Genomic DNA, 21,249 nt, shown 5'->3' with positions numbered 1-21,249 from the left:
AAGTTTCCAATTTAAATAGCTAGAGAATAAAAACAATTTGCCTGTAATGTGAAAAAACCTACAGCACCTGGTGTTCCCATGTGGTCTCCCACCCAAGTACTAACCAGGCCCAACACTGCTTAGCTTCCAAGATCAGACGAGATTGGGCCTATCCAATGTGGTATGGCTGTAGCTGAGATACTGTCACTTTTTTGCCCTCTTCTACTTCTATCACCAAGTAAGCTAATAAAAAAGTTTCCTAACTGTATTGGCTTACTGAAAAAAATCATGTGTTGGTAATGTAAAAAGACCTACAGGACATGATATTAGCAGGGGTCTTAAATTAAACTACTAAAGAGGCTCAACACTGTTTAGCTGCTAAAAGCAGTTGGAATTGGGCCTAAACAGTGTGGTAAGTCTTTAGGTGATGGCTATTGTGTCTGTTTGACCTCTTCCAAATGTCTGTGCTGGCAATAAAAAGAAAATGTTTCCAATTTAAATAGCTAGAGAATAAAAACAATTTGCCAGTAATGTGAAAAAACCTACAGCACCTGGTGTTCCCATGTGGTCTCCCACCCAAGTACTAACCAGGCCCAACACTGCTTAGCTTCCAAGATCAGACGAGATTGGGCCTGTCCAATGTGGTATGGCTGTAGGTGAGTTAAAGACACTTTTTTGCCCTCTTCTACTTCTATCACCAGGTAAGCTAATACAAAAGTTTCCTAACTGTATTGGCTTACTGAAAAAAATCATATGTTGGTAATGTAAAAAGACCTAAAGGACATGATATTAGCAGGGGGTCTTAAATTAAACTACAAAAGAGGCTCAACACTGTTTAGCTGCCAAAAGCAGTTGGAATTGAGCCTAAACAGTGTGGTAAGTCTTTAGGTGATGGCTATTGTGTCTGTTTGACCTCTTCCAAATGTCTGTGCTGGCAATAAAAAGAAAATGTTTCCAATTTAAATAGCTAGAGAATAAAAACAATTTGCCAGTAATGTGAAAAAACCTACAGCACCTGGTGTTCCCATGTGGTCTCCCACCCAAGTACTAACCAGGCCCAACACTGCTTAGCTTCCAAGATCAGACGAGATTGGGCCTATCCAATGTGGTATGGCTGTATGTGAGTTAAAGGCACTTTTTTGCCCTCTTCTACTTCTATCACCAGGTAAGCTAATACAAAAGTTTCCTAACTGTATTGGCTTACTGAAAAAAATCATGTGTTGGTAATGTAAAAAGACCTACAGGACATGATATTAGCAGGGGGTCTTAAATTAAACTACAAAAGAGGCTCAACACTTTTTAGCTGCCAAAAGCAGTTGGAATTGAGCCTAAACAGTGTGGTAAGTCTTTAGGTGATGGCTATTGTGTCTGTTTGACCTCTTCCAAATGTCTGTGCTGGCAATAAAAAGAAAAAGATTCCAATATAAATAGCTAGAGAATAAAAACAATTTGCCAGTAATGTGAAAAAACCTACAGCACCTGGTGTTCCCATGTGGTCTCCCACCCAAGTACTAACCAGGCCCAACACTGCTTAGCTTCCAAGATCAGACGAGATTGGGCCTATCCAATGTGGTATGGCTGCAGGTGAGATACAGGCACTTTTTTCCCTCTTCTACTTGTATCACCAGGTAAGCTAATACAAAAGTTTCCTAACTGTATTGGCTTACTGAAAAAAATCATGTGTTGGTAATGTAAAAAGACCTACAGGACATGATATTAGCAGGGGGTCTTAAATTAAACTACAAAAGAGGCTCAACACTGTTTAGCTGCCAAAAGCAGTTGTAATTGAGCCTAAACAGTGTGGTAAGTCTTTAGGTGATGGCTATTGTGTCTGTTTGACCTCTTCCAAATGTCTGTGCTGGCAATTAAAAGAAAAAGTTTCCAATTTAAATAGCTAGAGAATAAAAACAATTTGCCAGTAACGTAAAAAAAACCTACAGCACCTGGTGTCCCCAGGTGGTCTCCCACCCAAGTACTAACCATGGCCAACACTGCTTAGCTTCCAAGATCAGACGAGATTGGGCCTATCCAATGTGGTATGGCTGTAGGTGAGATACAGGCACTTTTTTGCCATCTTCTACTTCTATCACCAGGTAAGCTAATAAAAAAGTTTCCTAACTGTATTGGCTTACTGAAAAAAAATCATGTGTTGGTAATGTAAAAAGACCTACAGGACATGATATTAGCAGGGGGTCTTAAATGAAACTACAAAAGAGGCTCAACACTGTTTAGCTGCCAAAAGCAGTTGGAATTGGGCCTAAACAGTGTGGTAAGTCTTTAGGTGATGGCTATTGTGTCTGTTTGACCTCTTCCAAATGTCTGTGCTGGCAATAAAAAGAAAAAGTTTCCAATTTAAATAGCTAGAGAATAAAAACAATTTGCCAGTAATGTGAAAAAACCTACAGCACCTGGTGTTCCCATGTGGTCTCCCACCCAAGTACTAACCAGGCCCAACACTGCTTAGCTTCCAAGATCAGACGAGATTGGGCCTATCCAATGTGGTACGGCTGTAGGTGAGATACAGGCACTTTTTTGCCCTCTTCTACTTCTATCACCAGGTAAGCTAATAAAAAAGTTTCCTAACTGTATTGGCTTACTTAAAAAAAATCATGTGTTGGTAATGTAAAAAGACCTACAGGACATGATATTAGCAGGGGGTCTTAAATTAAGCTACTAAACAGGCTCAACACTGTTTAGCTGCCAAAAGCAGTTGGAATTGGGCCTAAACAGTGTGGTAAGTCTTTAGGTGATGGCTATTGTGTCTGTTTGACCTCTTCCAAATGTCTGTACTGGCAATAAAAATAAAAAGTTTCCAATTTAAATAGCTAGAGAATAAAAATAATTTGCCTGTAATGTGAAAAAACATACAGCACCTGGTGTTCCCATGTGGTCTCCCACCCAAGTACTAACCAGGCCCAACACTGCTTAGCTTCCAAGATCAGACGAGATTGGGCCTATCCAATGTGGTATGGCTGTAGGTGAGATACAGGCACTTTTTTGCCCTCTTCTACTTCTATCACCAGGTAAGCTAATAAAAAATTTTCCTAACTCTATTGGCTTACTGAAAAAAATCATGTGTTGGTAATGTAAAAAGACCTACAGGACATGATATTAGCAGGGGGTCTTAAATTAAACTACTAAAGAGGCTCAACACTGTTTAGCTGCCAAAAGCAGTTGGAATTGGGCCTAAACAGTTTGGTAAGTCTTTAGGTGATGGCTATTGTGTCTGTTTGACCTCTTCCAAATGTCTGTGCTGGCAATAAAAAGAAAAAGTTTCCTATTTAAATAGCTAGAGAATAAAAACAATTTGCCAGTAATGTGAAAAAACCTACAGCAGCCGGTGTTCCCATGTGGTCTCCCACCCAAGTACTAACCAGGCCCAACACTGCTTAGCTTCCAAGATCAGACGAGATTGGGCCTATCCAATGTGGTATGGCTGTAGGTGAGTTAAAGGCACTTTTTTGCCCTCTTCTACTTCTATCACCAGGTAAGCTAATACAAAAGTTTCCTAACTGTATTGGCTTACTGAAAAAAATCATGTGTTGGTAATGTAAAAAGACCTACAGGACATGATATTAGCAGGGGGGTCCTAAATTAAACTACAAAAGAGGCTCAACACTGTTTAGCTGCCAAAAGCAGTTGGAATTGGGCCTAAACAGTGTGGTAAGTCTTTAGGTGATGGCTATTGTGTCTGTTTGACCTCTTCCAAATGTCTGTACTGGCAATAAAAAGGAAAAGTTTCCAATTTAAATAGCTAGAGAATAAAAACAATTTGCCTGTAATGTGAAAAAACCTACAGCACCTGGTGTTCCCAGGTGGTCTCCCACCCAAGTACTAACCAGGCCCAACACTGCTTAGCTTCCAAGATCAGACGAGATTGGGCCTATCCAATGTGGTATGGCTGTAGGTGAGATACAGGTACTTTTTTGCCCTCTTCTACTTCTATCACCAGGTAAGCTAATACAAAAGTTTCCTAACTGTATTGGCTTACTGAAAAAAATCATGTGTTGGTAATGTAAAAAGACCTACAGGACATGATATTAGCAAGGGGTCTTAAATTAAACTACAAAAGAGGCTCAACACTGTTTAGCTGCCAAAAGCAGTTGGAATTGAGCCTAAACAGTGTGGTAAGTCTTTAGGTGATGGCTATTGTGTCTGTTTGACCTCTTCCAAATGTCTGTGCTGGCAATAAAAAGAAAAAGTTTCCAATTTAAATAGCTAGAGAATAAAAACAATTTGCCAGTAATGTGAAAAAACCTACAGCACCTGGTGTTCCCAGGTGGTCTCCCACCCAAGTACTAACCAGGCCCAACACTGCTTAGCTACCAAGATCAGACGAGATTGGGCCTATCCAATGTGGTATGGCTGTAGGTGAGATACAGGCACTTTTTTGCCCTCTTCTACTTCTATCACCAGGTAAGCTAATAAAAAAGTTTCCTAACTGTATTGGCTTACTTAAAAAAAATCATGTGTTGGTAATGTAAAAAGACCTACAGGACATGATATTAGCAGGGGGTCTTAAATTAAACTACTAAACAGGCTCAACACTGTTTAGCTGCCAAAAGCAGTTGGAATTGGGCCTAAACAGTGTGGTAAGTCTTTAGGTGATGACTATTGTGTCTGTTTGACCTCTTCCAAATGTCTGTACTGGCAATAAAAAGAAAAAGTTTCCAATTTAAATAGCTAGAGAATAAAAACAATTTGCCTGTAATGTGAAAAAACCTACAGCACCTGGTGTTCCCATGTGGTCTCCCACCCAAGTACTAACCAGGCCCAACACTGCTTAGCTTCCAAGATCAGACGAGATTGGGCCTATCCAATGCGGTATGGCTGTAGGTGAGATACAGGCACTTTTTTGCCCTCTTCTACTTCTATCACCAGGTAAGCTAATAAAAAAGTTTCCTAACTGTATTGGCTTAATGAAAAAAAATCATGTGTTGGTAATGTAAAAAGACCTACAGGACATGATATTAGCAGGGGGTCTTAAATTAAACTACTAAAGAGGCTCAACACTGTTTAGCTGCCAAAAGCAGTTGGAATTGGGCCTAAACAGTGTGGTAAGTCTTTAGGTGATGGCTATTGTGTCTGTTTGACCTCTTCCAAATGTCTGTACTGGCAATAAAAAGAAAAAGTTTCCAATTTAAATAGCTAGAGAATAAAAACAATTTGCCAGTAATGTGAAAAAACCTACAGCACCTGGTGTTCCCATGTGGTCTCCCACCCAAGTACTAACCAGGCCCAACACTGCTTAGCTTTCAAGATCAGACAAGATTGGGCCTATCCAATGTGGTATGGCTGTAGGTGAGATAAAGGCACTTTTTTGCCCTCTTCTACTTCTATCACCAGGTAAGGTAATACAAAAGTTTCCTAACTGTATTGGCTTAATGAAAAAAATCATGTGTTGGTAATGTAAAAAGACCTACAGGACATGATATTAGCAGGGGGTCTTAAATTAAACTACAAAAGAGGCTCAACACTGTTTAGCTGCCAAAAGCAGTTTTAATTGAGCCTAAACAATGTGGTAAGTCTTTAGGTGATGGCTATTGTGTCTGTTTGACCTCTTCCAAATGTCTGTGCTGGCAATAAAAAGAAAAAGTGGTACTTGTTTCCTAGCACGGCCACAACGATTTAGATCGTTGTGGTCGGAAGATAAAAAATCGGATCGGTCGCATCGCATGCGATTTGGTCGCATGCGATGCGACCGATCCGATCGGCCGATTTTTCACCCGATTTTTTTATTTTTTCACCAGATTTTTTTTAATTGCCCCCACAAATGTTAGTAAGTGTGCTAGACCCCACGATAGACGTGAACCCGAAGCGTGGCGAGCGCAGCGAGCCCGCGAGGGGCGGCGGTACGCGTCCTCCGACCTTTTCATTCCCCTACTATCCACTAGGGCGTGGAGTGAGAATATAATAGTGTGGCGAGCGCAGCGAGCCACCGAGCCCGAAGCGTGGCGAGCGCAGCGAGCCCCGCGAGGGGACGCGTATAACTTCACAGGTATACGCGTCCCCTCGCGGGGCTCGCTGCGCTCGCCACGCTTCGGGCTCGGTGGCTCGCTGCGCTCGCCACACTATTATATTCTCACTCCACGCCCTAGTGGATAGTAGGGGAATGAAAAGGTCGGAGGACGCGTACCGCCGCCCCTCGCGGGCTCGCTGCGCTCGCCACGCTTCGGGTTCACGTCTATCGTGGGGTCATGGCGGGCACATAAAAAATGTGAAATGGGTCATATTGACCCATTTCACCTTTTTTATCAATTTTCCCTATGTGAGATGGACTTAATCAAGTCCATCTCATCTTGTGCCATTATAATGGCACAAGACCGACACGATCCTCCCGATTTCAATGTTAAAAGATTTTTTAACATTGAAGTCTATGGAAAAATCGGGTCAATCGGTCGGTCGCATCGCGGCCGATTTTAATTGGTCGCGACCGACCGATTGACCCGATTTCTGTCAATCAAAGGCAAAAAAATGTAAAAAATCGGCAACATCGTGAGGATCGTGTCCCTTAATTAAGAGCCACGATCACTCACGATTGTGGCCGTTCTAGGAAACAAGTACCGAAAAAGTTTCCAATATAAATAGCTAGAGAATAAAAACAATTTGCCAGTAATGTGAAAAAACCTACAGCACCTGGTGTTCCCATGTGATCTCCCACCTAAGTACTAACCAGGCCCAACACTGCTTAGCTTCCAAGATCAGATGAGATTGGGCCTATCCAATGTGGTATGGCTGTAGGTGAGATACAGGCACTTTTTTGCCCTCTTCTACTTCTATCACCTGGTAAGCTAATAAAAAAGTTTCCTAACTGTATTGGCTTACTGAAAAAAATCATGTGTTGGTAATGTAAAAAGACCTACAGGACATGATATTAGCAGGGGGTCTTAAATTAAACTACTAAACAGGCTCAACACTGTTTAGCTGCCAAAAGCAGTTGGAATTGAGCCTAAACAGTGTGGTAAGTCTTTAGGTGATGGCTATTGTGTCTGTTTGACCTCTTCCAAATGTCTGTGCTGGCAATAAAAAGAAAAAGTTTCCAATATAAATAGCTAGAGAATAAAAACAATTTGCCAGTAATGTGAAAAAACCTACAGCACCTGGTGTTCCCAGGTGGTCTCCCACCCAAGTACTAACCAGGCCCAACACTGCTTAGCTTCCAAGATCAGACGAGATTGGGCCTACCCAATGTGGTATGGCTGTAGTTGAGATACAGGCACTTTTTTGCCCTCTTCTACTTCTATCACCTGGTAAGCTAATAAAAAAGTTTCCTAACTGTATTGGCTTACTGAAAAAAATCATGTGTTGGTAAGGTAAAAAGACCTACAGGACATGATATTAGCAGGGGGTCTTAAATTAAACTACTAAACAGGCTCAACACTGTTTAGCTGCCAAAAGCAGTTGGAATTGAGCCTAAACAGTGTGGTAAGTCTTTAGGTGATGGCTATTGTGTCTGTTTGACCTCTTCCAAATGTCTGTGCTGGCAATAAAAAGAAAAAGTTTCCAATTTAAATAGCTAGAGAATAAAACCAATTTGCCAGTAATGTGAAAAAACCTACAGCACCTGGTGTTCCCAGGTGGTCTCCCACCTAAGTACTAACCAGGGCCAACACTGCTTAGCTTCCAAGATCAGACGAGATTGGGCCTATCCAATGTGGTATGGCTGTAGGTGAGATACAGGCACTTTTTTGCCCTCTTCTACTTCTATCACCAGGTAAGCTAATAAAAAAGTTTCCTAACTGTATTGGCTTACTGAAAAAAATCATGTGTTGGTAATGTAAAAAGACCTACAGGACATGATATTAGCAGGGGGTCTTAAATTAAACTACTAAAGAGGCTCAACACTGTTTAGCTGCCAAAAGCAGTTGGAATTGGGCCTAAACAGTGTGGTAAGTCTTTAGGTGATGGCTATTGTGTATGTTTGACCTCTTCCAAATGTCTGTACTGGCAATAAAAAGAAAAAGTTTCCAATTTAAATAGCTAGAGAATAAAAAACAATTTGCCAGTAATGTGAAAAAACCTACAGCACCTGGTGTTCCCATGTGGTCTCCCACCCAAGTACTAACCAGGCCCAACACTGCTTAGCTTCCAAGATCAGACGAGATTGGGCCTATCCAATGTGGTATGGCTGTAGGTGAATTAAATCTTTTTTTTGCCCTCTTCTACTTCTATCACCAGGTAAGCTAATACAAAAGTTTCCTAACTGTATTGGCTTACTGAAAAAAATCATGTGTTGGTAATGTAAAAAGAACTACAGGACATGATATTAGCAGGGGGTCTTAAATTAAACTACAAAAGAGGATCAACACTGTTTAGCTGCCAAAAGCAGTTGGAATTGAGCCTAAACAGTGTGGTAATTCTTTAGGTGATGGCTATTGTGTCTGTTTGACCTCTTCCAAATGTCTGTGCTGGCAATAAAAAGAAAAAGTTTCCAATATAAATAGCTAGAGAATAAAAACAATTTGAAAGTAATGTGAAAAAACCTACAGCACCTGGTGTTCCCAGGTGGTCTCCCTTCCAAGTACTAACCAGGCCCAACACTGCTTAGCTTCCAAGATCAGACGAGATTGGGCCTATCCAATGTGGTATGACTGTAGGTGAGATACAGGCACTTTTTTGCCCTCTTCTACTTCTATCACTAGGTAAGCTAATAAAAAAGTTTCCTAACTGTATTGGCTTACTGAAAAAAATCATGTGTTGGTAATGTAAAAAGACCTACAGGACATGATATTAGCAGGGGGTCTTAAATTAAACTACTAAACAGGCTCAACACTGTTTAGCTGCCAAAAGCAGTTGGAATTGGGCCTAAACAGTGTGGTAAGTCTTTAGGTGATGGCTATTGTGTCTGTTTGACCTCTTCCAAATGTCTGTACTGGCAATAAAAAGAAAAAGTTTCCAATTTAAATAGCTAGAGAATAAAAACAATTTGCCAGTAATGTGAAAAAACCTACAGCACCTGGTGTTCCCATGTGGTCTCCCACCCAAGTACTAACCAGGCCCAACACTGCTTAGCTTCCAACATCAAACGAGATTGGGCCTATCCAATGTGGTATGGCTGTAGGTGAGATACAGGCACTTTTTTGCCCTCTTCTACTTCTATCACCAGGTAAGCTAATACAAAAGTTTCCTAACTGTATTGGCTTACTGAAAAAAATCATGTGTTGGTAATGTAAAAAGACCTACAGGACATGATATTAGCAGGGGGTCTTAAATTAAACTACTAAAGAGGCTCAACACTGTTTAGCTGCCAAAAGCAGTTGGAATTGGGCCTAAACAGTGTGGTAAGTCTTTAGGTGATGGCTATTGTGTCTGTTTGACCTCTTCCAAATGTCTGTACTGGCAATAAAAAGGAAAAGTTTCCAATTTAAATAGCTAGAGAATAAAAACAATTTGCCTGTAATGTGAAAAAACCTACAGCACCTGGTGTTCCCATGTGGTCTCCCACCCAAGTACTAACCAGGCCCAACACTGCTTAGCTTCCAAGATCAGACGAGATTGGGCCTATCCAATGTGGTATGGCTGTAGGTGAAATCCAGGCCCTTTTTTGCCCTCTTCTACTTCTATCACCAGGTAAGCTAATAAAAAAGTTTCCTAACTGTATTGGCTTACTGAAAAAAATCATGTGTTGGTAATGTAAAAAGACCTACAGGACATGATATTAGCAGGGGGTCTTAAATTAAACTACTAAAGAGGCTCAACACTGTTTAGCTGCCAAAAGCAGTTGGAATTGGGCCTAAACAGTGTGGTAAGTCTTTAGGTGATGGCTATTGTGTCTGTTTGACCTCTTCCAAATGTCTGTACTGGCAATAAAAAGAAAAAGTTTCCAATTTAAATAGCTAGAGAATAAAAACAATTTGCCTGTAATGTGAAAAAACCTACAGCACCTGGTGTTCCCATGTGGTCTCCCACCCAAGTACTAACCAGGCCCAACACTGCTTAGCTTCCAAGATCAGACGAGATTGGGCCTATCCAATGTGGTATGGCTGTAGGTGAGACACAGGCACTTTTTTGCCCTCTTCTACTTCTATCACCAGGTAAGCTAATAAAAAAGTTTCCTAACTGTATTGGCTTACTAAAAAAAAATCATGTGTTGGTAATGTAAAAAGACCTACAGGACATGATATTAGCAGGGGGTCTTAAATTAAACTACTAAAGAGGCTCAACACTGTTTAGCTGCCAAAAGCAGTTGGAATTGGGCCTAAACAGTGTGGTAAGTCTTTAGGTGATGGCTATTGTGTCTGTTTGACCTCTTCCAAATGTCTGTACTGGCAATAAAAAGAAAAAGTTTCCAATTTAAATAGCTAGAGAATAAAAACAATTTGCCAGTAATGTGAAAAAACCTACAGCACCTGGTGTTCCCATGTGGTCTCCCACCCAAGTACTAACCAGGCCCAACACTGCTTAGCTTCCAACATCAAACGAGATTGGGCCTATCCAATGTGGTATGGCTGTAGGTGAGATACAGGCACTTTTTTGCCCTCTTCTACTTCTATCACCAGGTAAGCTAATACAAAAGTTTCCTAACTGTATTGGCTTACTGAAAAAAATCATGTGTTGGTAATGTAAAAAGACCTACAGGACATGATATTAGCAGGGGGTCTTAAACTAAACTACTAAAGAGGCTCAACACTGTTTAGCTGCCAAAAGCAGTTGGAATTGGGCCTAAACAGTGTGGTAAGTCTTTAGGTGATGGCTATTGTGTCTGTTTGACCTCTTCCAAATGTCTGTACTGGCAATAAAAAGAAAAAGTTTCCAATTTAAATAGCTAGAGAATAAAAACAATTTGCCTGTAATGTGAAAAAACCTACAGCACCTGGTGTTCCCATGTGGTCTCGCACCCAAGTACTAACCAGGCCCAACACTGCTTAGCTTCCAAGATCAGACAAGATTGGGCCTATCCAATGTGGTATGGCTGTAGGTGAAATAGAGGCACTTTTTTGCCCTCTTCTACTTCTATCACCAGGTAAGCTAATAAAAAAGTTTCCTAACTGTATTGGCTTACTGAAAAAAATCTGGTGTTGGTAATGTAAAAAGACCTACAGGATATGATATTAGCAGGGGGTCTTAAATTAAACTACTAAAGAGGCTCAACACTGTTTAGCTGCCAAAAGCAGTTGGAATTGGGCCTAAACAGTGTGGTAAGTCTTTAGGTGATGGCTATTTTGTCTGTTTGACCTCTTCCAAATGTCTGTACTGGCAATAAAAAGAAAAAGTTTCCAATTTAAATAGCTAGAGAATAAAAACAATTTGCCTGTAATGTGAAAAAACCTACAGCACCTGGTGTTCCCATGTGGTCTCCCACCCAAGTACTAACCAAGCCCAACACTGCTTAGTTTCCAAGATCAGACGAGATTGGGCCTATCCAATGTGGTATGGCTGTAGGTGAGACACAGGCACTTTTTTGCTCTCTTCTACTTCTATCACCAGGTAAGCTAATAAAAAAAGTTTCCTAACTGTATTGGCTTACTGAAAAAAATCATGTGTTGGTAATGTAAAAAGACCTACAGGACATGATATTAGCAGGGGGTCTTAAATTAAACTACTAAAGAGGCTCAACACTGTTTAGCTGCAAAAAGCAGTTGGAATTGGGCCTAAACAGTGTGGTAAGTCTTTAGGTGATGGCTATTGTGTCTGTTTGACCTCTTCCAAATGTCTGTACTGGCAATAAAAAGAAAAAGTTTCCAATTTAAATAGCTAGAGAATAAAAACAATTTGCCAGTAATGTGAAAAAACCTACATCACCTGGTGTTCCCATGTGGTCTCCCACCCAAGTACTAACCAGGCCCAACACTGCTTAGCTTCCAAGATCAGACGAGATTGGGCCTATCCAATGTGGTATGGCTGTAGGTGAGACACAGGCACTTTTTTGCCCTCTTCTACTTCTATCACCAGGTAAGCTAATAAAAAAAGTTTCCTAACTGTATTGGCTTACTGAAAAAAATCATGTGTTGGTAATGTAAAAAGACCTACAGGACATGATATTAGCAGGGGGTCTTAAATTAAACTACTAAAGAGGCTCAACACTGTTTAGCTGCAAAAAGCAGTTGGAATTGGGCCTAAACAGTGTGGTAAGTCTTTAGGTGATGGCTATTGTGTCTGTTTGACCTCTTCCAAATGTCTGTACTGGCAATAAAAAGAAAAAGTTTCCAATTTAAATAGCTAGAGAATAAAAACAATTTGCCAGTAATGTGAAAAAAGCTACAGCACCTGGTGTTCCCATGTGGTCTCCCACCCAAGTACTAACCAGGCCCAACACTGCTTAGCTTGCAAGATCAGACGAGATTGGGCCTATCCAATGTGGTATGGCTGTAAGTGAGTTAAAAGCACTTTTTTGCCCTCTTCTACTTCTATCACCAGGTAAGCTAATACAAAAGTTTCCTAACTGTATTGGCTTACTGAAAAAAATCATGTGTTGGTAATGTAAAAAGACCTACAGGACATGATATTAGCAGGGGGTCTTAAATTAAACTACTAAAGAGGCTCAACACTGTTTAGCTGCAAAAAGCAGTTGGAATTGGGCCTAAACAGTGTGGTAAGTCTTTAGGTGATGGCTATTGTGTCTGTTTGACCTCTTCCAAATGTCTGTACTGGCAATAAAAAGAAAAAGTTTCCAATTTAAATAGCTAGAGAATAAAAACAATTTGCCAGTAATGTGAAAAAACCTACAGCACCTGGTGTTCCCATGTGGTCTCCCACCCAAGTACTAACCAGGCCCAACACTGCTTAGCTTCCAAGATCAGACGAGATTGGGCCTATCCAATGTGGTATGGCTGTAAGTGAGTTAAAAGCACTTTTTTGCCCTCTTCTACTTCTATCACCAGGTAAGCTAATACAAAAGTTTCCTAACTGTATTGGCTTACTGAAAAAAATCATGTGTTGGTAATGTAAAAAGACCTACAGGACATGATATTAGCAGGGGGTCTTAAATTAAACTACAAAAGAGGCTCAACACTGTTTAGCTGCCAAAAGCAGTTGGAATTGGGCCTAAACAGTGTGGTAAGTCTTTAGGTGATGGCTATTGTGTCTGTTTGACCTCTTCCAAATGTCTGTACTGGCAATAAAAAGAAAAAGTTTCCAATTTAAATAGCTAGAGAATAAAAACAATTTGCCAGTAATGTGAAAAAACCTACAGCACCATGTGTTCCCATGTGGTCTCCCACCCAAGTACTAACCAGGCCCAACACTGCTTAGCTTCCAACATCAAACGAGATTGGGCCTATCCAATGTGGTATGGCTGTAGGTGAGATAAAGGCACTTTTTTGCCCTCTTCTACTTCTATCACCAGGTAAGCTAATACAAAAGTTTCCTAACTGTATTGGCTTACTGAAAAAAATCATGTGTTGGTAATGTAAAAAGACCTACAGGACATGATATTAGCAGGGGGTCTTAAATTAAACTACTAAAGAGGCTCAACACTGTTTAGCTGCCAAAAGCAGTTGGAATTGGGCCTAAACAGTGTGGTAAGTCTTTAGGTGATGGCTATTGTGTCTGTTTGACCTCTTCCAAATGTCTGTACTGGCAATAAAAAGAAAAAGTTTCCAATTTAAATAGCTAGAGAATAAAAACAATTTGCCTGTAATGTGAAAAAACCTACAGCACCTGGTGTTCCCATGTGGTCTCGCACCCAAGTACTAACCAGGCCCAACACTGCTTAGCTTCCAAGATCAGACGAGATTGGGCCTATCCAATGTGGTATGGCTGTAGGTGAAATACAGGCACTTTTTTGCCCTCTTCTACTTCTATCACCAGGTAAGCTAATAAAAAAGTTTCCTAACTGTATTGGCTTACTGAAAAAAATCTGGTGTTGGTAATGTAAAAAGACCTACAGGACATGATATTAGCAGGGGGTCTTAAATTAAACTACTAAAGAGGCTCAACACTGTTTAGCTGCCAAAAGCAGTTGGAATTGGGCCTAAACAGTGTGGTAAGTCTTTAGGTGATGGCTATTGTGTCTGTTTGACCTCTTCCAAATGTCTGTACTGGCAATAAAAAGAAAAAGTTTCCAATTTAAATAGCTAGAGAATAAAAACAATTTGCCTGTAATGTGAAAAAACCTACAGCACCTGGTGTTCCCATGTGGTCTCCCACCCAAGTACTAACCAAGCCCAACACTGCTTAGCTTCCAAGATCAGACGAGATTGGGCCTATCCAATGTGGTATGGCTGTAGGTGAGACACAGGCACTTTTTTGCCCTCTTCTACTTCTATCACCAGGTAAGCTAATAAAAAAAGTTTCCTAACTGTATTGGCTTACTGAAAAAAATCATGTGTTGGTAATGTAAAAAGACCTACAGGACATGATATTAGCAGGGGGTCTTAAATTAAACTACTAAAGAGGCTCAACACTGTTTAGCTGCAAAAAGCAGTTGGAATTGGGCCTAAACAGTGTGGTAAGTCTTTAGGTGATGGCTATTGTGTCTGTTTGACCTCTTCCAAATGTCTGTACTGGCAATAAAAAGAAAAAGTTTCCAATTTAAATAGCTAGAGAATAAAAACAATTTGCCAGTAATGTGAAAAAACCTACATCACCTGGTGTTCCCATGTGGTCTCCCACCCAAGTACTAACCAGGCCCAACACTGCTTAGCTTCCAAGATCAGACGAGATTGGGCCTATCCAATGTGGTATGGCTGTAGGTGAGTTAAAAGCACTTTTTTGCCCTCTTCTACTTCTATCACCAGGTAAGCTAATACAAAAGTTTCCTAACTGTATTGGCTTACTGAAAAAAATCATGTGTTGGTAATGTAAAAAGACCTACAGGACATGATATTAGCAGGGGGTCTTAAATTAAACTACAAAAGAGGCTCAACACTGTTTAGCTGCCAAAAGCAGTTGGAATTGAGCCTAAACAGTATGGTAAGTCTTTAGGTGATGGCTATTGTGTCTGTTTGACCTCTTCCAAATGTCTGTGCTGGCAATAAAAAGAAAAAGTTTCCAATATAAATAGGTAGAGAATAAAAACAATTTGCCAGTAATGTGAAAAAACCTACAGCACCTGGTGTTCCCAGGTAGTCTCCCACCCAAGTACTAACCAGGCCCAACACTGCTTAGCTTCCAAGATCAGACAAGATTGGGCCTATCCAATGTGGTATGGCTATAGGTGAGATACAGGCACTTTTTTGCCCTCTTCTACTTCTATCACCAGGTAAGCTAATACAAAAGTTTCCTAACTGTATTGGCTTACTAAAAAAAATCATGTGTTGGTAATGTAAAAATACCTACAGGACATGATATTAGCAGGGGGGCTTAAATTAAACTACAAAAGAGGCTCAACACTGTTTAGCTGCCAAAAGCAGTTGGAATTGAGCCAAAACAGTGTGGTAAGTCTTTAGGTGATGGCAATTGTGTCTGTTTGACCTCTTCCAAATGTCTGTGCTGGCAATAAAAAGAAAAAGTTTCCAATTTAAATAGCTAGAGAATAAAAACAATTTGCCAGTAATGTGAAAAAACCTACAGCACCTGGTGTTCCCAGGTGGTCTCCCACCCAAGTACTAACCAGGCCCAATACTGCTTAGCTTCCAAGATCAGACGAGATTGGGCCTATCCAATGTGGTATGGCTGTAGGTGAGATACAGGCACTTTTTTGCCCTCTTCTACTTCTATCACCAGGTAAGCTAATAAAAAAGTTTCCTAACTGTATTGGCTTACTTAAAAAAAATCATGTGTTGGTAATGTAAAAAGACCTACAGGACATGATATTAGCAGGGGGTCTTAAATTAAACTACTAAACAGGCTCAACACTGTTTAGCTGCCAAAAGCAGTTGGAATTGGGCCTAAACAGTGTGGTAAGTCTTTAGGTGATGGCTATTGTGTCTGTTTGACCTCTTCCAAATGTCTGTACTGGCAATAAAAAGAAAAAGTTTCCAATTTAAATAGCTAGAGAATAAAAACAATTTGCCTGTAATGTGAAAAAACCTACAGCACCTGGTGTTCCCATGTGGTCTCCCACCCAAGTACTAACCAGGCCCAACACTGCTTAGCTTCCAAGATCAGACGAGATTGGGCCTATCCAATGTGGTATGGCTGTAGGTGAGGTACATGCACTTTTTTGCCCTCTTCTACTTCTATCACCAGGTAAGCTAATAAAAAAGTTTCCTAACTGTATTGGCTTACTGAAAAAAATCATGTGTTGGTAATGTAAAAAGACCTACAGGACATGATATTAGCAGGGGGTCTTAAATTAAACTACTAAAGAGGCTCAACACTGTTTAGCTGCCAAAAGCAGTTGGAATTAGGCCTAAACAGTGTGGTAAGTCTTTAGGTGATGGCTATTGTGTCTGTTTGACCTCTTCCAAATGTCTGTACTGGCAATAAAAAGAAAAAGTTTCCAATTTAAATAGCTAGAGAATAAAAACAATTTGCCTGTAATGTGAAAAAACCTACAGCACCTGGTGTTCCCATGTGGTCTCCCACCCAAGTACTAACCAAGCCCAACACTGCTTAGCTTCCAAGATCAGACGAGATTGGGACTATCCAATGTGGTATGGATGTAGGTGAGTTAAAGGCACTTTTTTGCCCTCTTCTACTTCTATCACCAGGTAAGCTAATACAAAAGTTTCCTAACTGTATTGGCTTACTTAAAAAAAATCATGTGTTGGTAATGTAAAAAGACCTACAGGACATGAAATTAGCAGGGGTTCTTAAATTAAACTACTAAAGAGGCTCAACACTGTTTAGCTGCCGAAAGCAGTTGGAATTGGGCCTAAACATTGTGGTAAGTCTTTAGGTGATGGCTATTGTGTCTGTTTGACCTCTTCCAAATGTCTGTACTGGCAATAAAAAGAAAAAGTTTCCAATTTAAATAGCTAGAGAATAAAAACAATTTGCCAGTAATGTGAAAAAACCTACAGCACCTGGTGTTCCCATGTGGTCTCCCACCCAAGTACTAACCAGGCCCAACACTGCTTAGCTTCCAAGATCAGACGAGATTGGGCCTATCCAATGTGGTATGGATGTAGGTGAGTTAAAGGCACTTTTTTGCCCTCTTCTACTTCTATCACCAGGTAAGCTAATACAAAAGTTTCCTAACTGTATTGGCTTACTGAAAAAAATCATGTGTTGGTAATGTAAAAAGACCTACAGTACATGATATTAGCAGGGGGTCTTAAATTAAACTACAAAAGAGGCTCAACACTGTTTAGCTGCCAAAAGCAGTTGGAATTGAGCCTAAACAGTGTGGTAAGTCTTTAGGTGATGGCTATTGTGTCTGTTTGACCTCTTCCAAATGTCTGTGCTGGCAATAAAAAGAAAAAGTTTCCAATATAAATAGCTAGAGAATAAAAACAATTTGCCAGTAATGTGAAAAAACCTACAGCACCTGGTGTTCCCAGTTGGTCTCCCACCCAAGTACTAACCAGGCCCAACACTGCTTAGCATCCAAGATCAGACGAGATTGGGCCTATCCAATGTGGTATGGCTGTAGGTGAGTTAAAAGCACTTTTTTGCCCTCTTCTATTCTATCACCTGGTAAGCTAATACAAAAGTTTCCTAACTGTATTGGCTTACTGAAAAAAATCATGTGTTGGTAATGTAAAAAGACCTACAGGACATGATATTAGCAGGGGGTCTTAAATTAAACTACAAAAGAGGCTCAACACTCTTTAGCTGCCAAAAGCAGTTGGAATTGAGCCTAAACAGTGTGGTAAGTCTTTAGGTGATGGCTATTGTGTCTGTTTGACCTCTTCCAAATGTCTGTGCTGGCAATAAAAAGAAAAAGTTTCCAATTTAAATAGCTAGAGAATAAAAACAATTTGCCAGTAATGTGAAAAAACCTACAGCACCTGGTGTTCCCAGGTGGTCTCCCACCCAAGTACTAACCAGGCCCAACACTGCTTAGCTTCCAAGATCAGACGAGATTGGGCCTATCCAATGTGGTATGGCTGTAGGTGAGATACAGGCACTTTTTTGCCCTCTTCTACTTCTATCACCAGGTAAGCTAATAAAAAAGTTTCCTAACTGTATTGGCTTACTTAAAAAAAATCATGTGTTGGTAATGTAAAAAGACCTACAGGACATGATATTAGCAGAGGGTCTTAAATTAAACTACTAAACAGGCTCAACACTGTTTAGCTGCCAAAAGCAGTTGGAATTGGGCCTAAACAGTGTGGTAAGTCTTTAGGTGATGGCTATTGTGTCTGTTTGACCTCTTCCAAATGTCTGTACTGGCAATAAAAAGAAAAAGTTTCCAATTTAAATAGCTAGAGAATAAAAACAATTTGCCTGTAATGTGAAAAAACCTACAGCACCTGGTGTTCCCATGTGGTCTCCCACCCAAGTACTAACCAGGCCCAACACTGCTTAGCTTCCAAGATCAGACGAGATTGGGCCTATCCAATGTGGTATGGCTGTAGGTGAGTTAAAAGCACTTTTTTGCCCTCTTCTACTTCTATCACCTGGTAAGCTAATACAAAAGTTTCCTAACTGTATTGTCTTACCGGAAAAAATCATGTGTTGGTAATGTAAAAAGACCTACAGGACATGATATTAGCAGGGGGTCTTAAATTAAACTACAAAAGAGGCTCAACACTGTTTAGCTGCCAAAAGCAGTTGGAATTGAGCCTAAACAGTGTGGTAAGTCTTTAGGTGATGGCTATTGTGTCTGTTTGACCTCTTCCAAATGTCTGTGCTGGCAATAAATAGAAAAAGTTTCCAATATAAATAGCTAGAGAATAAAAACAATTTGCCAGTAATGTGAAAAACCTACAGCACCTGGTAGTCCCAGGTGGACTCCCACCCAAGTACTAACCAGGCCCAACACTGCTTAGCTTCCAAGATCAGACGAGATTGGGCCTATCCAATGTGGTATGGCTGTAGGTGAGATACAGGCACTTTTTTGCCCTCTTCTACTTCTATCACCAGGTAAGCTAATACAAAAGTTTCCTAACTGTATTGGCTTACTAAAAAAAATCATGTGTTGGTAATGTAAAAAGACCTACAGGACATGATATTAGCAGGGGGGCTTAAATTAAACTACAAAAGAGGCTCAACACTGTTTAGCTGCCAAAAGCAGTTGGAATTGAGCCTAAACAGTGTGGTAAGTCTTTAGGTGATGGCTATTGTGTCTGTTTGACCTCTTCCAAATGTCTGTGCTGTCAATAAAAAGAAAAAGTTTCCAATTTAAATAGCTAGAGAATAAAAACAATTTGCCAGTAATGTGAAAAAACCTACAGCACATGGTGTTCCCAGGTGGTCTCCCACCCAAGTACTAACCAGGCCCAACACTGCTTAGCTTCCAAGATTAGACGAGATTGGGCCTATCCAATGTGGTATGGCTGTGGGTTAGATAAAGGCACTTTTTTGCCCTCTTCTACTTCTATCACCAGGTAAGCTAATAAAAAAGTTTCCTAACTGTATTGGCTTACTGAAAAAAATCATGTGTTGGTAATGTAAAAAGACCTACAGGACATGATATTAGCAGAGGGTCTTAAATTAAACTACTAAACAGGCTCAACACTGTTTAGCTGCCAAAAGCAGTTGGAATTGGGCCTAAACAGTGTGGTAAGTCTTTAGGAGATGGCTATTGTTTCAGTTTGACCTCTTCCAAATGTCTGTACTGGCAATAAAAAGAAAAAGTTTCCAATTTAAATAGCTAGAGAATAAAAACAATTTGCCAGTAATGTGAAAAAACCTACAGCACCTGGTGTTCCCATGTGGTCTCCCACCCAAGTACTAACCTGGCCCAACACTGCTTAGCTTCCAAGATCAGACGAGATTGGGCCTATCCAATGTAGTATGGCTGTAGGTGAGTTAAAAGCTTTTTTTTGCCCTCTTCTACTTCTATCACCAGGTAAGCTAATACAAAAGTTTCCTAACTGTATTGGCTTACTGAAAAAAATCATGTGTTGGTAATGTAAAAAGACCTACAGGACATGATATTAGCAGGGGGTCTTAAATTAAACTACAAAAGAGGCTCAACACTGTTTAGCTGCCAAAAGCAGTTGGAATTGAGCCTAAACAGTGTGGTAAGTCTTTAGGTGATGGCTATTGTGTCTGTTTGACCTCTTCCAAATGTCTGTGCTGGCAATAAAAAGAAAAAGTTTCCAATATAAATAGCTAGAGAATAAAAACAATTTGCCAGTAATGTGAAAAAACCTACAGCACCTGGTGTTCCCAGTTGGTCTCCCACCCAAGTACTAACCAGGCCCAACACTGCTTAGCTTCCAAGATTAGACGAGATTGGGCCTATCCAATGTGGTATGGCTATAGTTGAGTTAAAAGCACTTTTTTGCCCTCTTCTACTTCTATCACCTGGTAAGCTAATACAAAAGTTTCCTAACTGTATTGGCTTACTGAAAAAAATCATGTGTTGGTAATGTAAAAAGACCTACAGGACATGATATTAGCAGGGGGTCTTAAATTAAACTACAAAAGAGGCTCAACACTGTTTAGCTGCCAAAAGCAGTTGGAATTGAGCCTAAACAGTGTGGTAAGTCTTTAGGTGATGGCTATTGTGTCTGTTTGACCTCTTCCAAATGTCTGTGCTGGCAATAAAAAGAAAAAGTTTCCAATATAAATAGCTAGAGAATAAAAACAATTTGCCAGTAATGTGAAAAACCTACAGCACCTGGCAGTCCCAGGTGGACTCCCACCCAAGTACTAACCAGGCCCAACACTGCTTAGCTTCCAAGATCAGACGAGATTGGGCCTATCCAATGTGGTATGGCTGTAGGTGAGATACAGGCACTTTTTTGCCCTCTTCTACTTCTATCACCAGGTAAGCTAATACAAAAGTTTCCTAACTGTATTGGCTTACTAAAAAAAATCATGTGTTGGTAATGTAAAAAGACCTACAGGACATGATATTAGCAGGGGGGCTTAAATTAAACTACAAAAGAGGCTCAACACTGTTTAGCTGCCAAAAGCAGTTGGAATTGAGCCTAAACAGTGTGGTAAGTCTTTAGGTGATGGCTATTGTGTCAGGTTGACCTCTTCCAAATGTCTGTGCTGGCAATAAAAAGAAAAAGTTTCCAATTTAAATAGCTAGAGAATAAAAAAAATTTGCCAGTAATGTGAAAAAACCTACAGCACCTGGTGTTCCCAGGTGGTCTCCCACCCAAGTACTAACCAGGCCCAACACTGCTTAGCTTCCAAGATCAGACGAGATTGGGCCTATCCAATGTGGTATGGCTGTGGGTTAGATACAGGCACTTTTTTGCCCTCTTCTACTTCTATCACCAGGTAAGCTAATAAAAAAGTTTCCTAACTGTATTGGCTTACTGAAAAAAATCATGTGTTGGTAATGTAAAAAGACCTACAGGACATGATATTAGCAGA

General features: G+C 40.3%; 37 non-coding genes and 7 pseudogenes across 37 annotated transcripts; all 44 read right to left on the bottom strand.

Annotated features, from left to right (window-relative positions):
- Positions 1-55: 55 nt before the first annotated feature.
- LOC146015570 (5S ribosomal RNA) lies at positions 56-174 on the bottom strand. The gene has a single exon (XR_014448487.1). It is a non-coding gene; the product is annotated as a 5S ribosomal RNA (ribosomal RNA).
- A 344-nt stretch (positions 175-518) lies between these two features.
- LOC146013966 (5S ribosomal RNA) lies at positions 519-637 on the bottom strand. Its single transcript, XR_014446927.1, has one exon. It is a non-coding gene; the product is annotated as a 5S ribosomal RNA (ribosomal RNA).
- Positions 638-982: 345 nt separating this feature from the next.
- Positions 983-1,101, bottom strand: LOC146015479 (5S ribosomal RNA). Its single transcript, XR_014448400.1, has one exon. It is a non-coding gene; the product is annotated as a 5S ribosomal RNA (ribosomal RNA).
- Positions 1,102-1,446: 345 nt separating this feature from the next.
- Positions 1,447-1,565, bottom strand: LOC146014512 (5S ribosomal RNA). Its single transcript, XR_014447464.1, has one exon. It is a non-coding gene; the product is annotated as a 5S ribosomal RNA (ribosomal RNA).
- Positions 1,566-1,910: 345 nt separating this feature from the next.
- LOC146011226 (5S ribosomal RNA) lies at positions 1,911-2,029 on the bottom strand (annotated as a pseudogene).
- A 346-nt stretch (positions 2,030-2,375) lies between these two features.
- LOC146015170 (5S ribosomal RNA) lies at positions 2,376-2,494 on the bottom strand. Its single transcript, XR_014448099.1, has one exon. It is a non-coding gene; the product is annotated as a 5S ribosomal RNA (ribosomal RNA).
- A 346-nt stretch (positions 2,495-2,840) lies between these two features.
- On the bottom strand, positions 2,841-2,959 carry LOC146015299 (5S ribosomal RNA). The gene has a single exon (XR_014448224.1). It is a non-coding gene; the product is annotated as a 5S ribosomal RNA (ribosomal RNA).
- A 345-nt stretch (positions 2,960-3,304) lies between these two features.
- LOC146017218 (5S ribosomal RNA) lies at positions 3,305-3,423 on the bottom strand. Its single transcript, XR_014450089.1, has one exon. It is a non-coding gene; the product is annotated as a 5S ribosomal RNA (ribosomal RNA).
- A 346-nt stretch (positions 3,424-3,769) lies between these two features.
- LOC146013509 (5S ribosomal RNA) lies at positions 3,770-3,888 on the bottom strand. Its single transcript, XR_014446485.1, has one exon. It is a non-coding gene; the product is annotated as a 5S ribosomal RNA (ribosomal RNA).
- A 345-nt stretch (positions 3,889-4,233) lies between these two features.
- LOC146014193 (5S ribosomal RNA) lies at positions 4,234-4,352 on the bottom strand. Its single transcript, XR_014447145.1, has one exon. It is a non-coding gene; the product is annotated as a 5S ribosomal RNA (ribosomal RNA).
- A 346-nt stretch (positions 4,353-4,698) lies between these two features.
- On the bottom strand, positions 4,699-4,817 carry LOC146013958 (5S ribosomal RNA). Its single transcript, XR_014446919.1, has one exon. It is a non-coding gene; the product is annotated as a 5S ribosomal RNA (ribosomal RNA).
- Positions 4,818-5,163: 346 nt separating this feature from the next.
- On the bottom strand, positions 5,164-5,282 carry LOC146017322 (5S ribosomal RNA). Its single transcript, XR_014450199.1, has one exon. It is a non-coding gene; the product is annotated as a 5S ribosomal RNA (ribosomal RNA).
- A 1,321-nt stretch (positions 5,283-6,603) lies between these two features.
- Positions 6,604-6,722, bottom strand: LOC146015147 (5S ribosomal RNA). The gene has a single exon (XR_014448076.1). It is a non-coding gene; the product is annotated as a 5S ribosomal RNA (ribosomal RNA).
- A 345-nt stretch (positions 6,723-7,067) lies between these two features.
- On the bottom strand, positions 7,068-7,186 carry LOC146016252 (5S ribosomal RNA). Its single transcript, XR_014449149.1, has one exon. It is a non-coding gene; the product is annotated as a 5S ribosomal RNA (ribosomal RNA).
- A 345-nt stretch (positions 7,187-7,531) lies between these two features.
- LOC146016509 (5S ribosomal RNA) lies at positions 7,532-7,650 on the bottom strand. The gene has a single exon (XR_014449400.1). It is a non-coding gene; the product is annotated as a 5S ribosomal RNA (ribosomal RNA).
- Positions 7,651-7,996: 346 nt separating this feature from the next.
- LOC146017538 (5S ribosomal RNA) lies at positions 7,997-8,115 on the bottom strand. The gene has a single exon (XR_014450407.1). It is a non-coding gene; the product is annotated as a 5S ribosomal RNA (ribosomal RNA).
- A 344-nt stretch (positions 8,116-8,459) lies between these two features.
- LOC146015112 (5S ribosomal RNA) lies at positions 8,460-8,578 on the bottom strand. The gene has a single exon (XR_014448043.1). It is a non-coding gene; the product is annotated as a 5S ribosomal RNA (ribosomal RNA).
- Positions 8,579-8,923: 345 nt separating this feature from the next.
- On the bottom strand, positions 8,924-9,042 carry LOC146017020 (5S ribosomal RNA). The gene has a single exon (XR_014449896.1). It is a non-coding gene; the product is annotated as a 5S ribosomal RNA (ribosomal RNA).
- A 345-nt stretch (positions 9,043-9,387) lies between these two features.
- On the bottom strand, positions 9,388-9,506 carry LOC146017527 (5S ribosomal RNA). Its single transcript, XR_014450396.1, has one exon. It is a non-coding gene; the product is annotated as a 5S ribosomal RNA (ribosomal RNA).
- A 345-nt stretch (positions 9,507-9,851) lies between these two features.
- On the bottom strand, positions 9,852-9,970 carry LOC146017516 (5S ribosomal RNA). Its single transcript, XR_014450385.1, has one exon. It is a non-coding gene; the product is annotated as a 5S ribosomal RNA (ribosomal RNA).
- Positions 9,971-10,316: 346 nt separating this feature from the next.
- LOC146017019 (5S ribosomal RNA) lies at positions 10,317-10,435 on the bottom strand. The gene has a single exon (XR_014449895.1). It is a non-coding gene; the product is annotated as a 5S ribosomal RNA (ribosomal RNA).
- A 345-nt stretch (positions 10,436-10,780) lies between these two features.
- Positions 10,781-10,899, bottom strand: LOC146010907 (5S ribosomal RNA; annotated as a pseudogene).
- A 345-nt stretch (positions 10,900-11,244) lies between these two features.
- LOC146014726 (5S ribosomal RNA) lies at positions 11,245-11,363 on the bottom strand. Its single transcript, XR_014447670.1, has one exon. It is a non-coding gene; the product is annotated as a 5S ribosomal RNA (ribosomal RNA).
- Positions 11,364-11,709: 346 nt separating this feature from the next.
- LOC146016115 (5S ribosomal RNA) lies at positions 11,710-11,828 on the bottom strand. The gene has a single exon (XR_014449016.1). It is a non-coding gene; the product is annotated as a 5S ribosomal RNA (ribosomal RNA).
- Positions 11,829-12,174: 346 nt separating this feature from the next.
- Positions 12,175-12,293, bottom strand: LOC146010993 (5S ribosomal RNA; annotated as a pseudogene).
- A 345-nt stretch (positions 12,294-12,638) lies between these two features.
- LOC146014356 (5S ribosomal RNA) lies at positions 12,639-12,757 on the bottom strand. Its single transcript, XR_014447305.1, has one exon. It is a non-coding gene; the product is annotated as a 5S ribosomal RNA (ribosomal RNA).
- Positions 12,758-13,102: 345 nt separating this feature from the next.
- LOC146011142 (5S ribosomal RNA) lies at positions 13,103-13,221 on the bottom strand (annotated as a pseudogene).
- A 345-nt stretch (positions 13,222-13,566) lies between these two features.
- On the bottom strand, positions 13,567-13,685 carry LOC146017040 (5S ribosomal RNA). The gene has a single exon (XR_014449916.1). It is a non-coding gene; the product is annotated as a 5S ribosomal RNA (ribosomal RNA).
- A 345-nt stretch (positions 13,686-14,030) lies between these two features.
- Positions 14,031-14,149, bottom strand: LOC146014746 (5S ribosomal RNA). The gene has a single exon (XR_014447690.1). It is a non-coding gene; the product is annotated as a 5S ribosomal RNA (ribosomal RNA).
- Positions 14,150-14,495: 346 nt separating this feature from the next.
- LOC146016114 (5S ribosomal RNA) lies at positions 14,496-14,614 on the bottom strand. The gene has a single exon (XR_014449015.1). It is a non-coding gene; the product is annotated as a 5S ribosomal RNA (ribosomal RNA).
- A 345-nt stretch (positions 14,615-14,959) lies between these two features.
- LOC146017600 (5S ribosomal RNA) lies at positions 14,960-15,078 on the bottom strand. Its single transcript, XR_014450467.1, has one exon. It is a non-coding gene; the product is annotated as a 5S ribosomal RNA (ribosomal RNA).
- A 345-nt stretch (positions 15,079-15,423) lies between these two features.
- Positions 15,424-15,542, bottom strand: LOC146015459 (5S ribosomal RNA). Its single transcript, XR_014448380.1, has one exon. It is a non-coding gene; the product is annotated as a 5S ribosomal RNA (ribosomal RNA).
- Positions 15,543-15,888: 346 nt separating this feature from the next.
- On the bottom strand, positions 15,889-16,007 carry LOC146017505 (5S ribosomal RNA). The gene has a single exon (XR_014450374.1). It is a non-coding gene; the product is annotated as a 5S ribosomal RNA (ribosomal RNA).
- A 345-nt stretch (positions 16,008-16,352) lies between these two features.
- LOC146017219 (5S ribosomal RNA) lies at positions 16,353-16,471 on the bottom strand. Its single transcript, XR_014450090.1, has one exon. It is a non-coding gene; the product is annotated as a 5S ribosomal RNA (ribosomal RNA).
- Positions 16,472-16,817: 346 nt separating this feature from the next.
- LOC146016077 (5S ribosomal RNA) lies at positions 16,818-16,936 on the bottom strand. The gene has a single exon (XR_014448979.1). It is a non-coding gene; the product is annotated as a 5S ribosomal RNA (ribosomal RNA).
- A 345-nt stretch (positions 16,937-17,281) lies between these two features.
- LOC146016586 (5S ribosomal RNA) lies at positions 17,282-17,400 on the bottom strand. Its single transcript, XR_014449473.1, has one exon. It is a non-coding gene; the product is annotated as a 5S ribosomal RNA (ribosomal RNA).
- Positions 17,401-17,744: 344 nt separating this feature from the next.
- Positions 17,745-17,863, bottom strand: LOC146013497 (5S ribosomal RNA). The gene has a single exon (XR_014446472.1). It is a non-coding gene; the product is annotated as a 5S ribosomal RNA (ribosomal RNA).
- Positions 17,864-18,209: 346 nt separating this feature from the next.
- On the bottom strand, positions 18,210-18,328 carry LOC146017494 (5S ribosomal RNA). Its single transcript, XR_014450363.1, has one exon. It is a non-coding gene; the product is annotated as a 5S ribosomal RNA (ribosomal RNA).
- A 344-nt stretch (positions 18,329-18,672) lies between these two features.
- Positions 18,673-18,791, bottom strand: LOC146017243 (5S ribosomal RNA). Its single transcript, XR_014450114.1, has one exon. It is a non-coding gene; the product is annotated as a 5S ribosomal RNA (ribosomal RNA).
- Positions 18,792-19,136: 345 nt separating this feature from the next.
- On the bottom strand, positions 19,137-19,255 carry LOC146011222 (5S ribosomal RNA; annotated as a pseudogene).
- Positions 19,256-19,600: 345 nt separating this feature from the next.
- On the bottom strand, positions 19,601-19,719 carry LOC146014587 (5S ribosomal RNA). The gene has a single exon (XR_014447536.1). It is a non-coding gene; the product is annotated as a 5S ribosomal RNA (ribosomal RNA).
- Positions 19,720-20,064: 345 nt separating this feature from the next.
- LOC146011029 (5S ribosomal RNA) lies at positions 20,065-20,183 on the bottom strand (annotated as a pseudogene).
- Positions 20,184-20,527: 344 nt separating this feature from the next.
- Positions 20,528-20,646, bottom strand: LOC146010339 (5S ribosomal RNA; annotated as a pseudogene).
- A 345-nt stretch (positions 20,647-20,991) lies between these two features.
- LOC146015190 (5S ribosomal RNA) lies at positions 20,992-21,110 on the bottom strand. The gene has a single exon (XR_014448118.1). It is a non-coding gene; the product is annotated as a 5S ribosomal RNA (ribosomal RNA).
- Between the last annotated feature and the right edge of the window lie 139 nt (positions 21,111-21,249).

The sequence above is a fragment of the Crinia signifera genome, chromosome 6 (assembly GCF_055691185.1).
Source record: "Crinia signifera chromosome 6, ASM5569118v1, whole genome shotgun sequence".
In the NCBI taxonomy this organism is placed as follows: domain Eukaryota; kingdom Metazoa; phylum Chordata; class Amphibia; order Anura; family Myobatrachidae; genus Crinia; species Crinia signifera.
This window is presented reverse-complemented; position numbering and strand designations above follow the sequence as displayed.